General features: G+C 38.2%; 1 protein-coding gene across 5 annotated transcripts in view; it reads right to left on the bottom strand.

Annotated features, from left to right (window-relative positions):
* The window catches only part of NCOA2 (nuclear receptor coactivator 2), a 168,339-nt gene that overhangs the window by 81,862 nt on the left and 64,484 nt on the right, over positions 1-21,993 (bottom strand). The gene's annotated exons all lie outside the window — the stretch shown is intronic.

Below are 21,993 nucleotides of genomic sequence, written 5' to 3'. Positions count from 1 at the left end.
GTGGAAGGCTTCTCTCATGTCCCTGCATGGGGAGCTGGAGCTGACAGAGGGAGATCATCCATGCTCTTTCTGAATTCGAACCTCCAACTTGTCAGTCATCAGTCTTGCTGGCACAAGGGTTTAACCCTTAGGTCCAGACTATTTGACAAACCGCATCTCCCTCTACAGACCAACTCGGACACTGTGGTCATCGGAGGAGGTCCTCCTCTCAGTTCCACCCATCCCAAGCAAGGCTGGTGGGAATGAGAGAAAGGGCCTTCTTCATGACTACCCCCCACCTCTGGAACTCCCTTTCTAAGGAGTTAAAGATGGCCCCCTCCCTCCCCGCTTTCAAAAAACAGCTGAAGACATACCTTTGCTCTCTGGCTTATGAGGAGGAGGAATAGTAGTTGGTAATGCTACCATTATACCTCTGATTACTAGGTATCTTAAGTAATGATTAATTGATTTGCCCCAAAGAAATGGGAAATCAATGTTTCAATTTGATGTTGGATGTTTTGTCTTATTATGTCTGTTATAACAGGCTGTGTTTTTTATTTAATTTTAGTTTTTTATGTTATAATTCGTATTTATATGTTGGGTTGTATAAATTTTGTTAGCATGGATGTCTTGTTGTTATATTCGGGCATTGAATGTTTGCCTTTTATGTTTGGAATCTGCCCCGAGTCCCTTTGGGGAGGTAGAGTGGAATATAAATAAAGTTGTTGTTGTTGTTGTTATTAACCCACTGTGCCACCGGGGGTCCTGTCATTGTTTGCAACAACAACACACACTAAATTTAGTTACAACAGAAAAAAAATCTATATACATGAAGCCATAATTCTAAGATGTACCTCATTTTTAGAGATGTTCATAGTAGGGGAAAAGTACACCTCAGAACTTAAAGTATTATTGAAGTCATGATAATTATAGAACTATGAAGAAATGGTTTAGAGCAGTGGTTCTCAACCAGTGAGTCCCTAGCTGTTTTGGCCTTCAGCTCCCAAAAATCCTAACAGCTGGTAAACTGGCTGGGCTTTCTGGAAGTTGTAGGCCAAAACACCCGAGGACCCACAAGTTGAGAACCACTGGTTTAGAGAAATGTGTACTTTCAGATGGAGAACTCCAATACCATAATCTCTGATCTTTCCTATAACCTAATATGGATGGGTTCCTTAGTAGACAGGTTAAACACCAATAATCCACTTATAAAGATAACATAATGAATAAGTCCAACAAATAAGTAAATTGTGAAACTTAGACTGTTCAATTCACAGTAGTCACAAAATTAAGCAATATGAAATAAGTTCTGTATAGTCTTTTAGTGATGTCGTTGTATGTTCATGAATCAGCCTCCCACGACCGGTTTCGGCCCTTGCTTTAGGCCTTCTTCGGGTGGTAAAGTTCAGTCTTTTACATATGTTCTCATAAGAGATACTTAAGTTTTTTTGCAATGGGATAAGATACTCTGCTTCTAAGTTTGATTCTAATTGCGAGTATATTTCCTATAACCTCCCAGACTCTTGACAAAAGACTGGAAAGGCAAATAGAAGCAAGTTAATTTTTCATCTCTGCCAGTAGGGTTCTTTATCCCCATCAATCAATCAATCAATCAATCAATCAATGATGTTATAAGCAATATTATTAATTTAGATCAGCTCCAAGGGTGGTCCACTTACTTCGACTGCAGAAGAAGATATGCAATACTTCTATAGGCCCATATAAATAAGGATATATAATTTCTTTCTTAGTAGAAATCCTTCATTTCAAATTTATTTGAGCCAAATAAAGTTGGAATTTTACTTTCATACTGCCGGTACCCTTTTGGAAAAAAATAAGTTTCATCTATGTGTACTGGGAAGTAGGATACAACTTCCTGTAGAGCAACAACTCCAAAAAATTCTACAGCAGCTCCTCAGTGTTCTTGAAGAGGAAAACAATTTCTATGATTTTCTAAATAGAATTGTGTAGTACTGATGAGAACAATGAGATATTGGTTTAATATTTAACAGTTGTACAGATTTAAAACATTTACCTGGACAAACTACTCGATATGCAATAACAGCAGAAAAATATTTTCTTGGTGTCTTTATGCCTGTTCCTGGGGTAATTTGGGACACCAGTTCAGAAAATTGTATTGGATAGACTGCATCAGCTCTAGTTTCTAAGATATGGTTATGACAGTTTTCTAGACACGAGTAGATGGTGATTAGTAGATGGCATATGTTCTGTATCTCAGAAACTTGAGCTGATGGGGGGGAATGGTGACATTTTTTTAAATCAGCAGGTCAAATATACTCAAAAACAGGTCTAATCTGCTGCACTCCTCACAATGAGATTGCTCAGTATTATTATGCCGCAGATGGGGTGGCTGATAGAATGTGCTTTACTTAAATCCAGGAAAGAAGTCTATGGAAAAGAAGAGATTAAAAGAAGGGACGTCTCAATCTGTAGTTCAGCCTCTGATCTTTTGTGTTTCATAGTTCTACAGCAGGTTGTGGTAATTGTCAGGTACTGCATCAAAGGCACCAACCTTTTCAGGAGATGAAAAATATTCTGAACTGCTAGGTACCAGGAACAAATGTAAAAAAATATTACAGCTTTTTGAAGCTGTGATTTACAATGTCTCCTTGAGGACAATTTTAATGCAGAAGAATATAATGAAAAGAAAAACAGTCCACGCCTTTAAGAAATTAAAAAGTAGTATTATTTACTCTCTGTTGTATTTGAATATTACAGTACACTTCATATTAAATAGGAGAGGGTTATTAACCGTGATACCCCTGCAATCCTGAAGCACAGAAAACTGACGTATGGACTGAGTAGCAATATTAACTATCACATTTCTTTTATTTATGCAATCCACTTGCTTTTCTGCCCCCCCCCCCCCCAATATTTATTTCTTATCCAGAGGAAACGGTGGCAAGCACACTGATTAAATTTGCAGATGATATGAACATGGGAGGAATAGTGAACACAGCTGAGGCAGATCTAATATTCAAGAAGAGAAAGGCAGTGAGAAATAATATGAGCTTCCACAAGGACAAATGCAAAGTAATCCACTTGGGAAGTAAAAATTAAAGGAGCATGTACAAAATGAAAGCATGCTGGCTAGACAGTGGTACCAAACTGCAGACAGATGTCAAGTTCACAGCAGATGTAGATCTAACACACTGTAACAGCAATATAGCAGGAAAAGCAATGGAAAATAATGGAAGCAGAAATAATGTAAATAAAGAGCCCAGATAAGAGGTACTAGCATGGTTAAATGCCAATAGAACTGAAAATAAATAGCATTCACAATGAATGTATTGCTGAAAGAACATCAGCAAACAGGAGATGGGGAAATTAGTGAGGAGATGCAAGAGAAATAACTACCCAGTATCAATCTTTGGTGAAGCTGCGGCATGGCTAGAGGCCCCAAATAGACTTCTAGTCATGCCTCATTTAGCCTTTCAATGAACAATCAATAACAGGGAACATTGGACCACACGCAGAAACTGTAGTTAAGAAAAATACTGAGCCCATTCAGTTATAAAACTGTTATTATATTCCCAAGTACAGAAATCTAAGTCTTGCCCATTGCCTATTCCATCTCCTGCCCAACTTGGCTTGCTTGCTTCTTTATATCAAATATGTTTGTAAGACATCTAGAAAGTCTGTAATGCAGGTGTGAAGAGAGGAAGACAATACATGAGTCTGAGACTTCCCCATAAGTTAATTGTAAGATATATAAACATGTAGTGGCATAATGCTCAAAGGACCATTGCTAACGATACAGGAAGACAATTCTGGGAGTCGAGTAGTCAGGATAACTTTAATCTACAAGACTTCACTAATGATGATCACATTTTAAAGATAATAACAACTAAGAGCTTTGAGTTCTTGAGGAAGACAAACACATTAGCAGGGAAAACTGAAACAAAACATCGAAACACACATAGTCTCATGGTCTTAATGTCCTCTTGTTGAGTAAAAGTGGGTTGCTAAAGACCAAGAAGAGCAAGCAAAAATGCTCTTAGTCTGTTCTTTCTTTCCTTCTATTGGCCCAACTCCTCCTTCCCTTTATCCAAAGCAGGACAAACTCTGGCACTCTCCATGCTCCTGGTACAACAGCTATGTCGGGTGAACGTGACCCTTAGTGGCCCACCTCCTTGGGATTTACATATAATGGGGGAAGGGACTTCAGGAAGTCCATCACCATCTCTAAGGTGACCAAATGTGGCAAAGCAATCCTAGGTGACCTTTGACCTGGTGATGTCATCATCTCTCTCAATGATAAAGGTAATCTGGAGATTTCAAAACTTCTTTTCTGAAGTGAAGGGTGGGGCTTGATAGAGATATTATCCTAATAGTCATACTATAAGGCCTTTGCTTTAATGTCAAAACATTATCCTTAGCATTCTGTAAAGTTGCAGTGGAGTTGCCCACATTGCATATGAATCACCAAGTGTAATAAAGAAAATGGTGGCATATAAGTCTTAAAAAAAAAAGACCGAGAAATGAAGTGAACACAATAAAACTACATGGGGAGGAGACAGTGCCGAACAAGGGATTCTTCCATCCCTTTGCACTCCAACAAAAAGGACCTTCACTACATATATTCAAGTAAGTATTATGTAGTGGACATTCAACTCCCTTATGAACTAAGTGGCTGAGTGCACTTCGCTACTACAAAAGCTGGAGATAGGATTTTCCACTTCCAAATAACACAGGACACATTGTGGAATGTAATCTGTTGGGATTTTTTTTAAATAAATTATTTTTAAAAATCAGAATATATGAAGAATGAAAATTTATATCCAAAAAATTAGGAATGCCTTCTTAATTTCAGAATGCCTTTTTAGTAAATATGCACAGTAGTAAGATGAATGGTAATATAAGTCCTATTTAATGTTTCCTTTAAAATAAAATGTTGAGTTACATTCCATCTTTTTTATTTTGACTTGTTTTTATTTTAAGTGATTTAAATTGTTTGACTCATGTGTTTTATTATTATTTATGTTATTGTTTTGTTGTAAGCCGCTCAGAGTCCCTTTAGGAGATGGGGCGGGATATAAATAATGCTTCATTCATTCAAATTTCTATGATTTCTGTCATTTTTAAAAGCCTTAATGAAAAAATCTATTAAAAAATCTGTATTCAGGTCCCCGATATCCTTAAAAAGCAAAACAATGCCAGATATAAGAGCCTGTTAACACCAGAAATTCCTTCAAAGTCCTTTACCAGATATTTGAAAGCAACTAAGTAGTTAACAAAAATGTAACACAGACACATCCAGTGGACTTTGTTATTTGTTTTCTTGTAAGTTCAGAAGTTCTGTTTACTATGTTTTCAGTGGGTAGGGCTGCCGCTTGTGTTGTAACTCTAGTAATGACAACCCTATTTCTGCAAAACAGAGGAAGAATACTCAGATTTATTGCTGGGAACAATCATATTCATACTCTATCTTTCATTGATGTTATTTTTTGCAAGAATACTCAGATTTATTAGAGCATAGTTTAAGATACAGTTGTAAAATTTTCATACTAGATTGAAACTTCCCTTGCTCGTCCCAACTAAAATATATAACAGAATCAACGTAAACATGAAGAACTAACACTTATGTAATTTCCACAGATTCAATGAATTTTAGTTGAGATTAACAATTGGAAGGAAGCCCAGAACTACGGACATATAGAAATTATAAATATTTGTGCATCTCTGCAGATCTTTTTTCATTGCTAGAAACCTATACATTACATAGAAAAGGACATTACTCTGCAATTCAATACCGCAACAAAGTTTTCAAAAACAAACACACACACACACACACACACACACACACACACAACAATTCTGCTTAGGGAAGAGAAGTGTGTTTCTAGCCATATTATTTTCACACACATAAATTCAGAAAGTGAAAAGATAATTTAAGATTGAAAACAACTTCCTCTGCTAGGCAGGAAGGTATGAGTCTTGCATAGGTATCACTAAGTCAGTTTTTTTTTCCAAACATGACATAAATTATATGTGGGGACCTGGGCTAATAATTGATTCACAACCAATTGTATTGTGCTTTAACTGTGTTATGGATGTGTTGCTGAAGGCGTTCATGGCTGGAATCACTGGGTTGCTGTGAGTTTTCCAGGCTGTATGACCATGTTCCAGAAGCATTCTCTCCTGACATTTCTCCCACATCTATGGCAGGTTGTGAGGTTTAATGTAAACTAGGAAAATGGGATTTATATATCTGTGGAATGGTCAGAGTGGGAGAAAGAATTCTTGTCTGTTTGAGGCAAGTGTGAATGTTGCCTTGCACCCTTGCAGCTTCAAAGCCTAGCTGCTTCCTGCCTGAGGGAATCCTTTGTTGGGAAGTGAATAGCTGGCCAGGATTATTTCTTGTCTGGAATTCCCCTGCTTTTGAGTGCTGTTCTTTCTTTACTGTCCTGATTTTAGAGTTTTTTTTAATACTGGTAGCCAGATTTTGTTCATTTTCATGGTTTCCTCCTTTCTGTTTGAAGTTGTTCACATGCTTGTGGATTTCAATGGCTTCTCTGTGTAGTCTGACATGTCAGCTGTTAGAGTGGTCCAGCATTTCTGTGTTCTCAAATAATATGCTGTGTCCAGGTTGGTTCCTCAAGTGCTCTGCTATGGCTGACTTCTCAGGTTGGATTAGTCTGCAGTGCCTATCATGTTCCTTGATTCGTGTTTGGGTGCTGCATTTGTGCTATGGATGGCCCATGCATTGGCAATTTCATTGACAAATGTCGTTCTGACACAGTTCATGCAAATTTAGAAAGAGGTACTTTTTATTTAGAAACATTGTATTCCCTATCATATGCATTAACAAGCACAAGGACTTAAAGGTAAAAGTGGATTCAGCATTTGCTAGTCTTCTGGAAGACAGGGTACTCACACCTTGCCCATGAAATGGTCCTAGGACCACAATTTTTAAAACCACCAGTTCAGAATATTGCCAATCTCCAAGTATATACATTTAATCATCAGGCAGGAGTATTCCAAGCACAATATGAATAGGTTTACATCATCAATACCATGAGGATCAGGCAGGTGCCTATATGTGCTTTCCTTTACCACCTTAAACAAGGTTAAGTAGCTCACATAAGGCAGTATGCCTAGATCTGTGTGACTGGATTTGTCTAACAAAGTGGTGCTTTATTAAGTCAAAGCCAGATTTCATTTTCCAGTGGCAGTGGATGCACAGAAGGTTTGTCTATTTAAAGAGGGTAAAATTTTAGCACCATGAGACAGCTGGGGCAAGGCAGAACACTAGCAAGTGTTTCACTGTTTGCCTGGATATATATGACCTTCTGGAATAACTCCAACATCAAAACTGGAAACAAACATATACCCTGGTTAAACTGCATAACAGTTAGAATACTGTTGCAGATGTGAATATGTAAACTTAAAATTGCTACATTTATACCTTTTAAAAAATCTCCTGACAAAAAAATAGTTCTAATATACCTCAAAGACCAGGGTGTTACCAGAAGTATTTTGGGCAAGAGAATGTGAGCAGATTCGACCTTTTAATGCAAAATACATCAAATGATGATGGGATGAGGAAACTCTAATCCAGTGGTTCTTACCCTTCCTAATGCTGCAACCCTTTAATATAGTTCATCATGTTGTGGTGACCCCCCAACCATAACATTATTTTTGTTGCTATTTCATAACTGTAATGTTGCTACTCTTATGAATCATAATGTAAATACTTGATTTGCAGGGTGTATTTTCATTCACTGGACCAAATTTGACACAAATACCTGATATGGCCAAATTTGAATACTGGTGGGATTGGGGTTATTTTGTCATTTGGGAGTTGTAGTTGCTGGAATTTATCGTTTACCTACAATCAAAGAGCATACTGAACTCCACAAATGATGGAATTGAACCAAACTTGACACACAGAACTCCCATGACTAACAGAAAATACTGGAAAGGTTTGGTGGGCGTTGACCTTGAGTTTTGAAGTTGTAGTTCACCTACATCCAGAGAGCATTGTGGACTCAAACTTGGCATGAATGCTCAGTGTGCCCAAATGTGAACACTGGTGGAGTTTGGGGAAAATAGACCTGTAGTTGCTGAGATTTATAGTTCACCTACAACCAAAGAGCCCCTTGAATCCCACCAATGATAGAATTGGGCCAAACTGCCCACACAGAACCCCCATGAGCAGCAGAAAATAATGTGTTTTCTAATGGTCTTTGTTGACCCCTCTGACACCCTCCTCACGATCCCCGGGTAGAGAAACACTGCTCTAATCTGTTCACTTATGAAATGGAAAAGCTAGATCTGTATAGGACACCAAGGTAGAACATATAGTGGGCAACAGCAAAAAAGGTGAACAAAATGCATTTGAATTTATTACTCATTGAATAAATGTGAAAAATGCACACTGAAAGGTAAAATAATGGAAGTGCAACTGGTTCCTTCAACTTTTCACTGTGTGATTTGGACAATTAACCCTTTCTATAAATAGTACTATGAGGACACTTTCAAAGCTGCATGGGCACTCTTTGCAGAAACAACAAAAAGCCCAAACAAAAATAAAAATTAAAACTTGATTCTCCATAATTGGAAAAGCAAACTATTCCAAAGATAGGCACCTAAGTTGTAGAGTCAGCATAACTGTCAACAGATGAAAGAAATGTATACAAGAGGAGACAAACTGATGGAATTCCAACTATCTCACCATACTTCTTTTTGTGTTGTGCAGAACAGTGCAAAAGAAAGACTTGCAAATATTGTTTTAAGAAAGATGAAACCCACAGGGATCACAAGACAGAACAATGGGATGCAATGAGGGGTGGTTTATCTTACAGTAATAACAACACTAATGGTTAAGAATGGAAAAATAAAATGTAATGTATAGGATGTTTTACCATACAAACCAGAAAGATAAAGGGGTAACACACTGGTCACCTTATCCTAGAATATGGCTTTAAGATCAATTATGAAAATAGCAATGAATTTTGAAAAATAACTGTATTTAGCTTCTTTGAGAGTCCCAACTTAAATGGAAAGGATGAATATCCACCCAATATTTACAAACAACAGCAAAGAAATCTGGCAGTTAAAACTCTGAGTGTAAGTTTAAAATGCAATGATGGCCACCTGGAGGCTTTTAATAACATTTTAAAAGGTTGGACTCCACATAGTCAACATAGCATTTAAATATTCTTAGCTTATGTGCTGACCCATAAAATGCTTGCACAGAACAGTACAAGCATTTGTGCTTGTATTGCTTGCATGTCTCCATAACAGACATGCAAGCAATACAAGTGTCTTGAAAATGTAGATGAAACATCTGGCCACACGGTTAAGTGCTCCCCACCCCTCAATTGGCTTGTTAAATTTAAAGACATTTTGTCTCTATTCTGCAACAGAAGTTGTGTTTTTATTCACACAGGACAACTAACCCGTATTACAATGCATATCCTGTAGACAACTGATGTAAGACGTATCTCGATGCCTTGCTCTATATTTCTGTTTTTCTATTACATATTTTACCTTTTTAGGTGTATCTTCTCTAGGAATTTGCTAGGTCCTTCAATATAACTCCATTGTAGCTTCTATTATAATTATATATTATAACTACTGGTACCTGTACCCACCACACGTTACTGTGGCCAACCTTCCCTCCCTCTTTCTCTCCTTCCTTCCTTCCCTTTTTATTTTTTCCCTCTCTCCTTCCTTCTCTTCCTCTTCCCTTCCTTACATTTTCTTTCCATTCATCTTTCTCCCCTTTCTTCCTTCTCTATCTATTCTTGGACTGCAACTCCCAGCAGTTCTCAATCTACCTACTATCTCTATCTAATCTATCTATCTATCTATCTATCTTATCTACCTGGAGGATTGCTGGGAGTTGCAGTCCAGGAATAGGAAATTGGAAATATGCAGGGATTGGGATGCTCTCAAAGAAATCCAAGGAGAAGAAAGCTTGCAGTTTGGAAGCAGTGCATTTGGATCATCCTCATCTCTTAATGGGCCTGGTCTAGGGGATGCTGGGAACTGTAATATGAAACAGTGTGGATAGGCTTTTGTGTGTTTTGTTAGCCAGGGGGAGTTGGTTTTTGCACATGCGCTGTAGTATCTTTTTGCTTTTTCAGCCTTTTAAGTCCCTCCTTTTGTGCTTTTCATTTTTATGAGTGATGGTCACTCATTGGCCTGATAGGTGAATTGTGTCCAAATTTCGTGTCCATTTCTCCAGTGGTTTTTGAGTTATGTTAATCCCACAAATGAACATTACATTTTTATTTATATAGAAGATAAGAGAAGCATATCAAGAGAAATGTCTGGAGGACCTAGAACATTCATAGAGAGGACATATTTTGTAGGATGCAGGTAAGTAAAATGACAAATATTTCCCCCAGGCAGGAAGCAGCCAGGCTTTGAAGCTGCAAGGCTATTCAATGCTAATCAAGGAGGCCAATTGCAACATTCCACTTGCCTCAAGCAGACAAGAGTTCTTTCTCACACCCTGGACATTCCACAAATATATAAACCTCACTTGCCTAGTTTCCAACTCGGAGCACTGAGGATGTCTGCCATATATGTGGGCGAAATGTCAGGAGAGAATGCTTCTGGAACATTACCGTACAGCCCGAAAAACTCACAGCAACCCAGAAATGGAAATATATTTAATTCTTTCACAGTAAATAATCCTTTACACTCTAGGAGTTTTAAAATGGGTGTGGTGATATATCAAATTAGATTATTATTATTTTTCAAGATCAAATATATCTGTATAAACTTATCTGCAACCAATACTATCAGTGATAAATATGAGTGATAAAAATTCAGTTCCATTTGAAATGTTAGAGATAGGGAGGAAAACAAGATTTTAGAAATTAGAAAATACATATTTTAAATGTGTAGCATACCAGACACAAATACTAATACCAACATGATGGACATGAACAGAAGATATCTAGTTCTAGGAAAAAAAAACTTAAGAGAAAATTATACCCATAGGGTTTCAGCAAAACATGTCTTGCTGAAACGAGTAAGGATTACACCAAGAGATTACTGAAATTAATGTAGTTCATAAAAATCTCAGTATGGGAACAAGTTTGGGGTTTTTTTTTTAATGCTATCATGCAAACATATTATTGAGCTTTACAACTGTGAATTAATTCTAAAACATCAACTGGTATTCCTTTGTGCAAGTCAGATTTTTCAAACAAGAAAAAAAGTCTTTGCCTCATAAAAATTCCTCTCACAGAATACATAAAGAAGCTGTCAAATTTCTGAATGTAAACCCAACTACTAAAAAATTCAAGTGCAATGAACAGAGCACTTCTTAAAAGAGCCAACACTTTGATAATCAAATGGCTGAAGTGTACAAACATGTAATAGCGGCATCAAGGGCAAATGTAAATACAAGCACAAAGGGATCTCTAGTACGTATATTTTTCAACTTCTGTCGAGAAATAGCTAGTATACTTCCCTTTCTTTCAATAAACACGGGAAATAAAATCTCCAAGCTAATTTTTCATTGCTTTAATGACAACTGGTTATGTACATAATCTCGTTATCTTTAAAGTGGTCACATTTCCAAACACAACCACTCCTGCTGCTTTAGCCAATTGGGGTTCACTAACCTGTACACTAATTTTCACTGGGATTGACTGATATGAAACCAAAACAATGAATCAAACCAAAAAAGGAATCAAAGAATACCAGCTATATTTATTTCCCTTGATCAGGACACCGTGGTACTACTAGCCAATTTAACTCATTAGATATTCTTCTAACATGACTCAACTCCTCAGATTTCCTGAGCAAGACTGTAGTTCATCTTATACTTGAAGGCATTATTTTCAGAATATTTCAAATTGTCAAGGTAGGAAAGTATTCCCAAAGGATTAGATTTTGAGGAAATGAATAATATGGAACTAGTACTAGGCAGGCTGGTTGTCCCTGGGAGTAGAAAATAAGATAGATACAGTTTTGCAATATCAAAAGAATAATTGCAAAGCATTTGAAGAACCGGGACAAGAAAGTATAACAGACCCAGCCCCACCTCAGGGTGATACTGTGCCAGCACCTGCATCCTGACAACTGGCAGAAATTTATTGAGTTTATTGAAACTGAAAACACACAATTAAGTCTGTTTAGATGCAACAAGATACTTCACTGGTCTTTTCCCCTCCCAACTCCAAAGGCTTCAAGCACAGATTCCAAAGTTGGTTACTTCACCTGCTTGGGGATGCAGCACTGGCCTCATTCAGATAAGTAGGTCACAGTCTTCAATTCCATTCTTTGCTACTAGATTGAAAATCAAATAAGTAATACAATGTCCCAGTCCTGGTTACTTTATCCAATAGGTCCTCTAATGGTCAGTTGACGGCCTCTTAAGGTCCTTGTTCTCCTTTCCTTACATTGCATCTGCTTCTGTCCATTGTTTTCCATTGCAATTGGTTCCTCTAATATAGGGGTGTGAAGGTCATTTTCACAGTGGGACACATCATCCTTATGGATTGTCTTCAAAGGGCCACTGAATCCATGGATACTGAGGGCCAAATATATATTTAATGTAGTGGTCAGAGCTCATCAGGGCCTACTGGTGGCGCAATGGGTTAAACCACTGAGCTGCTGAACTTGTTGACTGAAAGGTTGCCAGTTTGAAACCAGGGAGCAGGTGAACACCCACTGTTAGGCCCAGCTTCTGCCAAACCAGCAGTTCAAAAACATGCAAATGTGAGTAGATCAATAGGTACTGCTTCTTCAGGAAGGTAACAGCACTCCATGCAATCATGCTAGCCCCATGACCATGGAGGCATCTACGGACAACGCTGGCTCTTCAATTTAGAAATTGAGATAAGCACCACCCCTCAGAGTCAAACACAACTAGACTTCATATCAGGGGAAAGTGTTACCTTTACCTTTCACCCAGTTTAGATCTCTAGATAATATTGAATGTCAACACCTACCACTTCTGATTATCTGCCATGAGGACTGGGGGTAATGGGAATTGCAGTCTAACAGCACTTATGGCTCAGACGTTGGGGAAAGGTTAAAGGGCATTTTAAAACCAAACACAAGTCTTGTATCTAAACCCCATGGCCGTGACTAAACAGAACAAACTGCAGTCTTTCAGACGTTACTGTATCACAACTCCCAAAAGTTCCAGTCATGCTATCTATAATGACAAGGAATACTGGAGTTACAGTTCAGCATCTGAGGGGCCACATAAAATGACATGATGGGTAAATTTGACCAGTGGGCCTTGAGTTTGACACATGAGCTCTAAAGATTTCCAATTATGCTTCTTCACAAAAGGGAAGCTACTTCCTCATTCCATGTTTAACACAGCAATTCTCTACCTTTCGTAATCCTGTTGTTATGAACGTCATCTTCCTAAAGTCTGAAAGTTGAACTCAAAACATTTGGAGACCCATGGTTACATTAGTACAACCTCTGATGCTGTAATCCTGTTGTGAATGTAATCTGGAGACAAGGGTTCAAATCCTTATTTGGCTGGCCATGGAAACCTACATGGGTAGTCACATCCTCTCATCCACCAAACTAATCTTGCCAAGAAAACCACATTATAGGTTTATCCTAGGTTCATCATAATGTGGAAACAAGTTGAAGGCATACAACAACTATTCCTATTTACTTAGTATTAGGTGTATTATGCTCAATGAACCAATTACCTAGAAGTATGATTAGAACTTTCTGCCAACCTAGCAGTTCGAAAACATACAAATGTGAGATCAATAAGTACTGCTCCAGTGGGAAGGTAACAGCGCTCCAGGAAGACATGCCATCCACATGACCTTGGAGGTGTCTATGGACAACGGTGGCTCTTTGGCTTAGAAATGGAGATGAGCACCACATCCCAAAGTCGGACACAACTGGACTTAATGTCAGGGGTAAACTTTGGCCTTTACCTGTACCTATGATTAGAATGCCATTGGAAAACTACAATCCAATACCAGTTTATCAGGGAGTACACACGACTGAAATTAGTACATCTCATTTCTGTACGATTATGAATAGGAGCCCCCCATAATCAACCTATAATGGATGGGGGGGGGGGGGTTCTAGTTGTATCAATGAGTCTACCTTTGCTAACAAAATATATTATGATTTTATGGTGTGTGGACTATGATGATAAACATAGATATGATTTAAGTCTTTTCCCAGGAAAATTCTCAAGCCTTCTGAAGCGTTTACAACACAAGGAAATAGGCTAGTGCATTTGAAACCAATAGGGTTTTTTTTTAAAAAAAGTATCACACAGAAGTACTGTTTATATATACTCTTTTAGCTGCTCAACAGGAACAGTTTCTCTGGGTGACATACAGTATTGCAGTAGTCAGCTACAGAATTTCAAAACCATAGATGACGGACACTGAATCCCTTCTCTCTAGATAAGGCCACAATTGTTTTATCTTAGGGAGAAGATAAAATGCAGGCCTTGTTACTGCTATTATCTGTGCATTCAGAAGTAGGCCAAGGTCCAAACACATACGCAGGTTATACATTTGCTAGAACAACACCGGGTTTACCTCTGCAATCACCAGCAGCTTGCCTACTTCTGGAGTCAAAATTCCCAGCCAGCATCACTTTGGTTTTGCCTGGAGTCAGCTTCAGTTTGTTTGCTGAAGCCCAGGCACAAAAGCAGCCGGGCACTGGATAAGAATCAAAACAGATTTTCTAAAAACTGTAGTCTATTAAGAATACCGCATTTCAAAACTCTATAGTTATTCTGTGACTTTCTGAAGATATGAAAGCATGAAGGGAAAAAATAGAATCCCACATAATGTAAGACAGATCCATTCAATCTATGGAGTAATCCCACAAAATGACTATTATCCAGTTAGAACAAAGTAAAGTAAACTCCCCAAATGTAATGGGGAAAAAAGCATAGAAACATAAAAGCATATTTTTATTTTAGCTTTTTAAAAAAGGGATTTCACAGGGGAACTTCACTTCCACCCAACAGCCAGTCCCTACATTCAGATCAAGTATGGAGCCACTTGGCACAGAGAAACACAACAACAGCACTTTGAAATCTCACTTTCAAAATATTTCTAAATCTGTAGTTCTGTATCAACTGGATATTTTTCCAGATAGAGTAGACTCTCAGTTAACTGGAACTCAAGTAGCAGAACTTCCGAGCCAAAAAAAAAAAAAAAAGAGGACAGAATACTACTAACACAAAGCTGTTTTTGTAATATGGTAAAACTATGTTCCATTAAGTTTTATTTGTCTTTATTTGCTCTTGAATTCCTGTATTTCAATTTAATATGAAATCAACACAGAGTTTATGATACAGTATGGAGTACAGTATTAGTGAGGCCACATCTATGACAGGCATCCTCAGAGGTTGTGAGATTGGTTGGAAACTAGACAAGTGAGGTTTATATATCTATGGAATGTCCACAGATATATAAATCCACAAGCATGTGGACAATTTTAACAGAAAGGAGGAAACCACGAAAATGAACAAAATCTGGCTTCCAGTATTTTTAAAACTCTAGAATCAGGACAGTAAATAAAGAGCAACACTAAAAAAACAGGGGAATTCCAGACAAGAATCAATCAGGGCCAGCTAATACTTCCCAACAAAGGATCCCCCACGTAGCAACCAGCCAAGCTTTGATGCTGCAGGTCATTCAGTGCTAATCAAGGTGGCCAATTGCAACATTCACACTTGTCTCAAACAGATAAAAGTTCTTTCTCCCAACATGGACATTATTCCACAGATATATAAACCTCACTTGTCTAGTTTCCAACAGACCTCACAATATTTGGAGATGAATGTCATAGATGTGCGTGAAATGTCAGGAGAGAATGCTTCTGGAACATAGTCATACAGCATAGAAAACACAAAAGCAACCCAGTGATTACGGCCATGAAAGTCTTCGACAACACATTGTATTCTTACTGTTCCTATGACAAATATTGAAGCAAGTGCTGAAAGCTTTCAGGAGCATATCTCTGGAACAGGTACAGACATGGCCAAAATGCACTGATTTGTCTCAAGAGAGATGTTTACAGGAATTAAACTACATTCAGAACAGGCTTCAGCATGAACTGCTTTCTTTTAAAAATTCCTTTAGTACCTGCAATGAGACCTATTCATAGCCTCACATAGATCTTTCAGCAAGAAAAGACTTCTAAATCACAGAGCTTATTACGCAGTCAATACACTGTAGATTCAAACCGTCTTGTACCAACATCTCAAAAAATTAATTACAAAACAATTGGGGGGGGGGGGGTTTGAAATCAGCTGAGTCATTGACAAAAGAGACTGTATATCATTACATGCCAAAGTAAATAAGAATGTGTTAGGTTCCTTTAATTTTTCTGTTTTAAAGGTGACAATTTAAAATACATAGGTAGAAGAAAATGGTCATAATGTTCTATCTGATATGTACAAACAGTCAAACAAATACAAGAAGACAAATATTTAACTGGTCAGACTTCTGCCCAATAGAATCCATACATTCAAGTAATTTTAACACGATTTAGACTTTTGTATACCCCCAAGAACACGCTATATGGTACCTGCAGTATTATTATCTGGATTGCACCTACAACTGAGAAAAGTTGTAGGTTCTCAATGGCGTCTCTCATTAGATTCCAAGAGGGTTGATTCCAAGAGGGTTTCCTTCCAAAACAATGTGCTTCTAATTTTTGGCTGTGGAACTGGCATATGTGTTATTTATAGCACCTCTCCTGCACATTTAACTGCTCATGTACCATCTACTCATGTGAGTATTGTACAGATAAGGTAAAGTTGCCATATCATCCAGACAGGAGGATATTACATGGATTCTTGGCATGCTTGATATCAAACTCTGATTTTTTTTCAAGTGCAGAGGTCTTGCTATGGGGCAAAATACAGAAGAACATTCAATTACTTGACAGTTACCCTCAGAGGCTTTGGATGGTATTTTCATGGATCTTAGGGGTTTGTTTCCAAAAAAAAAGAAAAAAAAAGAAATCTTGTTAATTAAAGCAGCAGTCCATTTTGAATAACCGGAATATGACACCCCAAAAGAAGTGAAGGAGCCCCTGATGGCGCAGGGGGCTAAAAGAAGGGAGTTCAAAGTGCGACTTTTCTAAGCACAGATTTCTTGTACTAAAGTTCCTTCCCTTCTTTTAGCGGTGTCATATTCCAGTTCTTCAAAATGGACTGCTGCCATAATTAACAAGAAGAGAAAAGCCATGTAAAGTAGACATATAAATTCATAATAGAAAAATATGATAACAACAATAATACCTTTGCCATACAATTTATTTATTTATTTACATTATTCCTATCCCACCCATTTCAGCCCGAAGGCGACTCAGGGCGGTATACACAGTCGGCACAATTCGATGCTTTTGCTTTTAAAATCAGATTTCTAGTTGCCTCGCCTGAGGCAAAATGTGCTGGAGTTTGACAGAAGTGTGAGAGTATCCCATGGTTTTGGGGCCATCTGGATAGTCGAACTGCGTCTGAAATGGACCAGTCAAGAGGAGAAACTGATGCCATTACCATTTTCTGGTGCTCATGAGTGCAGGGAAAAGGGGATGGATCATGCCCATGTTGCTGCAGCCACAGCTCCCAGGCGGATGGGAGCTCTGGCTGTCACAAGTGCCTCATTCTGATATCAACATAGGTGTCCATATCACCAACAAGGATGTTAAACTTGTTAAAAACCTACTTTTTTCATTTACCTTCCTGTTTTACTTTTCTAGTGTTTCATTTGGGCATGTTTTTTATCACAATTTGACATGGTCAGTTCCCTATATAGTAATTTATTGCAATCATCAGCATTAAAATTAATTCAGTGTCATCATAATATATATATAACCCTAAAAACTGTCCATTTTTGTTAATTTTTTAAAAAAAACATATGGTACTTAGATTTTAAAATGAAAGTCAATCTAAATACACCTATATTCCAAGCAGAGTGCACAGTGTAAGACAATAGAGATCTGCAGGTCTCCATGAAGAGCATCTTTAGAAAAGTTAAACACATAGAGCTGGACTTTAGAAAAGAGTATGTTAGGAAAAAGTTGGACAAGGAAGAGAAACAAAGCGCAAACCTACAAAAATAATGACTAGTCAAAGACATAATTATCTTTTCTTTTTCATTTGATTTCTTTGCTGCCGACATTGCATTGTTATTTGCACTGAATTTAATTGCATCTTTCCCTATCTAATTTGTGGTGAAGAATCGGGGGGGGGGGGGTCCCACAAAAAAGGGCATAGTTTAATATAGGCATGGCCAAACTAAGGCCTGGGGCCCAGATGCAGCCCCTGGACGCTTACCGCAGGCCCTCATTTTCCTTGTCCTCTTGGCATAAAAAGGCATGGTGGCTCGCCACATTCTTATGCCAAAAAGATGAGGGAAGAAGGTATGTAGCTACTGAGAACCCTCTGGAGTGCTCTCAGCCACCATGTGTTTCACCCTTCTCCCGGCATAAGGATGGAGCAAGAGGCTCCATCCTTATGCCAGGAGGACAGTTCAAGGAAGGCACGTGGTGGTTGAGAGCTCTCTGGAGCATAATGCCAAGAGGGCAGCCCAAAGATCAGGGGAGGAGGCAGTCACCATTTGTCTTGCCTTTCTCTAGCACAGTGGTTCTCAACCTGTGAGTCCCCAGATGTTTTGGCCTTCAACCCCCAGAAACCTTAACAGTTGGTAAACTGTCTGAGATTTCTGTGCTTTGTAGGCCAAAACACCTGGGGACCCACAGGTTGAGAACCACTGCTCTAGCATAAGGATGGGATGAGCAGCCCCATCTTTATGCCAGGCGAACAACCTGAGGATGACCCACTCCATTCAATGCATCCAATGCAAGCCTGGCCTCCCTTTCTCCTGGCTTGACCCTCTTGGCCGGGCCCACAATGCAGCCCCAAGGCAGAAAAGGTTTTCCCATGCCTGGTTTAATATGACCAATGGGCTGTACTTTGCACATCTGCAGAACAGACAGAATCCTCTATGTTGCAGCTCTGATTTCAGATGCTTCCTTTCAGCAATAGGCAAATTAAATTATATTACTGTTTTTGCATTGTCTAGGATAGCAACGTTTGTATTATGTATGCAGTCACAAGGAAAGAATCTGGTGATAAACCCAGTTACTTGATTTCTGTGATGTGGACAGATTAGATTAAAATTACAAAAGTTTTTTCTAATCAACTGACCAATTAATAGACTAAATTTCCATATGAATAAACAGGATTGTTCTGGGGGAAATACCTTTTCTGATACATGTCACAACAGGCACCATTTTAGAACAGGCATCTTCGGTTGCACTTGAGAGAAGAGGAATGTCTTTCCAAAGATGGTGCAAACTGCCTAAATTTTCCTGTAAGTACTTGTTTTAAAAACAGGTTTTTAAGTTTCTTTTCATATGTGCAGCCTAATTAATAATGAGGTCCTTTTAATGTGATCAAAAAGATTTTCTTAATGTACGCTATTAATAGACTAAATGTTGCATCCATGTATAAACCCTTATAATTTCCCTGAAGTATAAAGGTTAATAAATCTTTCATCTCCAAAACCTAACTTGGAGGGAGTAGTACTAGAGGATTAAAAGAAAAAGTTTGATATATACTGTGTCAAGCACTTGCTTTACGAATCCCCTCCCCAATTTGTCCCAGCAGCCTTTCTCTTGACATTAGCAGACCTCTAAGCAAAGAAGGACAATTGTGTCAATAATAACTCTGATTAATATAATAAAGTCATGGTAAGCAAAGTAAATAAATGGACTGCATATTATTTCTTTAAAAACACATAACAGTCTGGATCAAATAACATAGGTGGGAGATTTTTTTTCCGTGTCAGGAGCGACTTGAGAAACTGTAAGTCACTTCTGGTGTGAGAGAATTGCCTGTCTGCAAGGACATTGCCCAGCAGATGCCCAGATGTTTTACCATCCTATGGAAAGCTTCTCTCATGTCCCTGCATGAGAAGCTGGAGCTGGCAGTCAGGAGCTCACCCTGCTTCCCAGATTCGAACCACCAACCTTTCGGTCAGCAGTCCTTCCAGCACAAGGGTTTAGCCCATTGCACCACTGAGGACTCCTAACAAAGGTGGTAATAAATATATAGGATAATATTCAATGGTGTAGACATATTATTCAAGACAATTACAAAGAAGCAATTATATGCATTATATTTACAAGTAATAACTGAGAAAATAAACCAAGCAAGTTATCTCTTATTTATTTACATGGAAAAATGTGTGATATTTTCTATAGGGCAGTTCATTTCTTAACTATTTTAATTAACATTTTATGAACTCCACTCTTTCTTTAACAGGTGCACAGATAGATGCGAAATTCATAAAATCTACAAAATATTAAGTATAACCATAAACAAAAATACAAGATATGATAAAAATATAATGATAAAAATATAAACACCAAAGTAATGCATGGTCATAATAATGTACAATTTTGATTCACATTTTAATGCATCTGTATCAGAGACATTAACTAGTTTGAGGGACTGGATTTTTGTCAGAAAAGAGGAGATGAATCTTCTGCTCACAGACATCCAGCCTGCAGATTGTCTAAATCAGATCCACATCACTGTAATGCCTCACCTACAGCAGGTGAGATATCAGGAGGTGTTATCATATGCCTTTGTATCAAAGAGTCACCATCTGAAGTGGCAACTAGAGATTCTTCCAGCTGGTTGCCTGGGGATTGTTGTTCTGCTTTGCCTTCTAGACCAATTCACACTCATTCAACCAATGGCTGTTAAAAGTATGGGATATAATGAACATGGATATCCTAACCCATAAAATATCTCAAAACATACCTAAACCACCAAAAACTAACTGGAAAAGCTTTATAGAATACATCAACAGATCAAACAACGAAATTAATATCAGTATAGATTAATGAAAGCTCTCAAGGGAAAGATACTAGCCATCCGATGTATGATAATCAAACAGAATAAAAGGGCAAATTACGGCCCACTATAATAACTATTGTCCAGAATATCCTTGGAAGTACTTTTAATGTCACTAGGGTTATTCAAGGTGGTGGGTATAGTTATAATTAGGTTCCACAACTCCCTCCCCTCCTCAGATAACCCAACCCTAGGGTTTCAAATACCTTAATGTTTCATCTATTTGGAGCTAATAAACTCAAACCTACTCCGAATCCTTTTCCCCTACCCCCCCCCCACCGTGCCCCCCTACCATCCCCTACCACCGCTATTGAAGGAGCGTAGGGGGGGAGAAGCGAAAAGGGAAAAGGAACAAGAAGAAACTAACTGAACCAGGTATTAAGTAAAATCAATCAAGGGGGGAGGACTAGAGGGGATAATAAGGAACACGAATAAACAAATATATACGTGTCAATTTGATGCTACGTACGGAAATCATATTATGTTTGATATTACTCTGTTCGTCATGTTTGTCATGTGTAATTGTACTGTGAGTTACTGTTTTGTCATGGGCATTTGTACTGTGTGTTATCGTTACTGTTATATGTTCACTACTGTTACAAAATCAATAAAACTATTCATAAAAAAAACCTTTGAATATGTCCAAAGGTTGAGGCTCAGACAGCCCTCCAAGTACTAGATGACTAGTATTATAACCTGATCACTTTTCCAGACCAGGGAAGCTGGTTATAGAGCAAACCATATGCCTACAGCCGATGTTTGGGCAGCAGGTTGAGTCTCAAGCTATTTAGGACTCCATCTCTTAATACTATATTAGCATAAAATGGCAAGAAGCCTCTGGAAAAAGCTTGACCCTTCTGCAGGCTGCATGTCCATGAGCAGAAATTTCATCTCTTTTCTGCCAAAAATGTTATTTGAAGATCTATGCCATATCCTGAAACAAAGCTATTAATGCTAGAAGTGCTAAAGTAGAAGTTAGGAACATTCCTCCAAATGTTCAGCCTCAACTCATCCCATATTTTGTATGGGATGATGGAAATTTTAGTCCAGTAACATCTGGAGGACCGAAAGTTTCCATCTATAGCTGGTGAGGCCCTAATAAAGCTAGCTTTTGGGAAACTTCTATTTATTTGGTTGCG

The sequence above is a fragment of the Anolis sagrei genome, chromosome 4 (genome assembly GCF_037176765.1).
Source record: "Anolis sagrei isolate rAnoSag1 chromosome 4, rAnoSag1.mat, whole genome shotgun sequence".
NCBI classification, from domain to species: Eukaryota; Metazoa; Chordata; class Lepidosauria; order Squamata; family Dactyloidae; genus Anolis; species Anolis sagrei.
The sequence above is the reverse complement of the archived record's forward strand: the minus strand, read 5'-3'. Positions and strand labels throughout refer to the sequence as shown.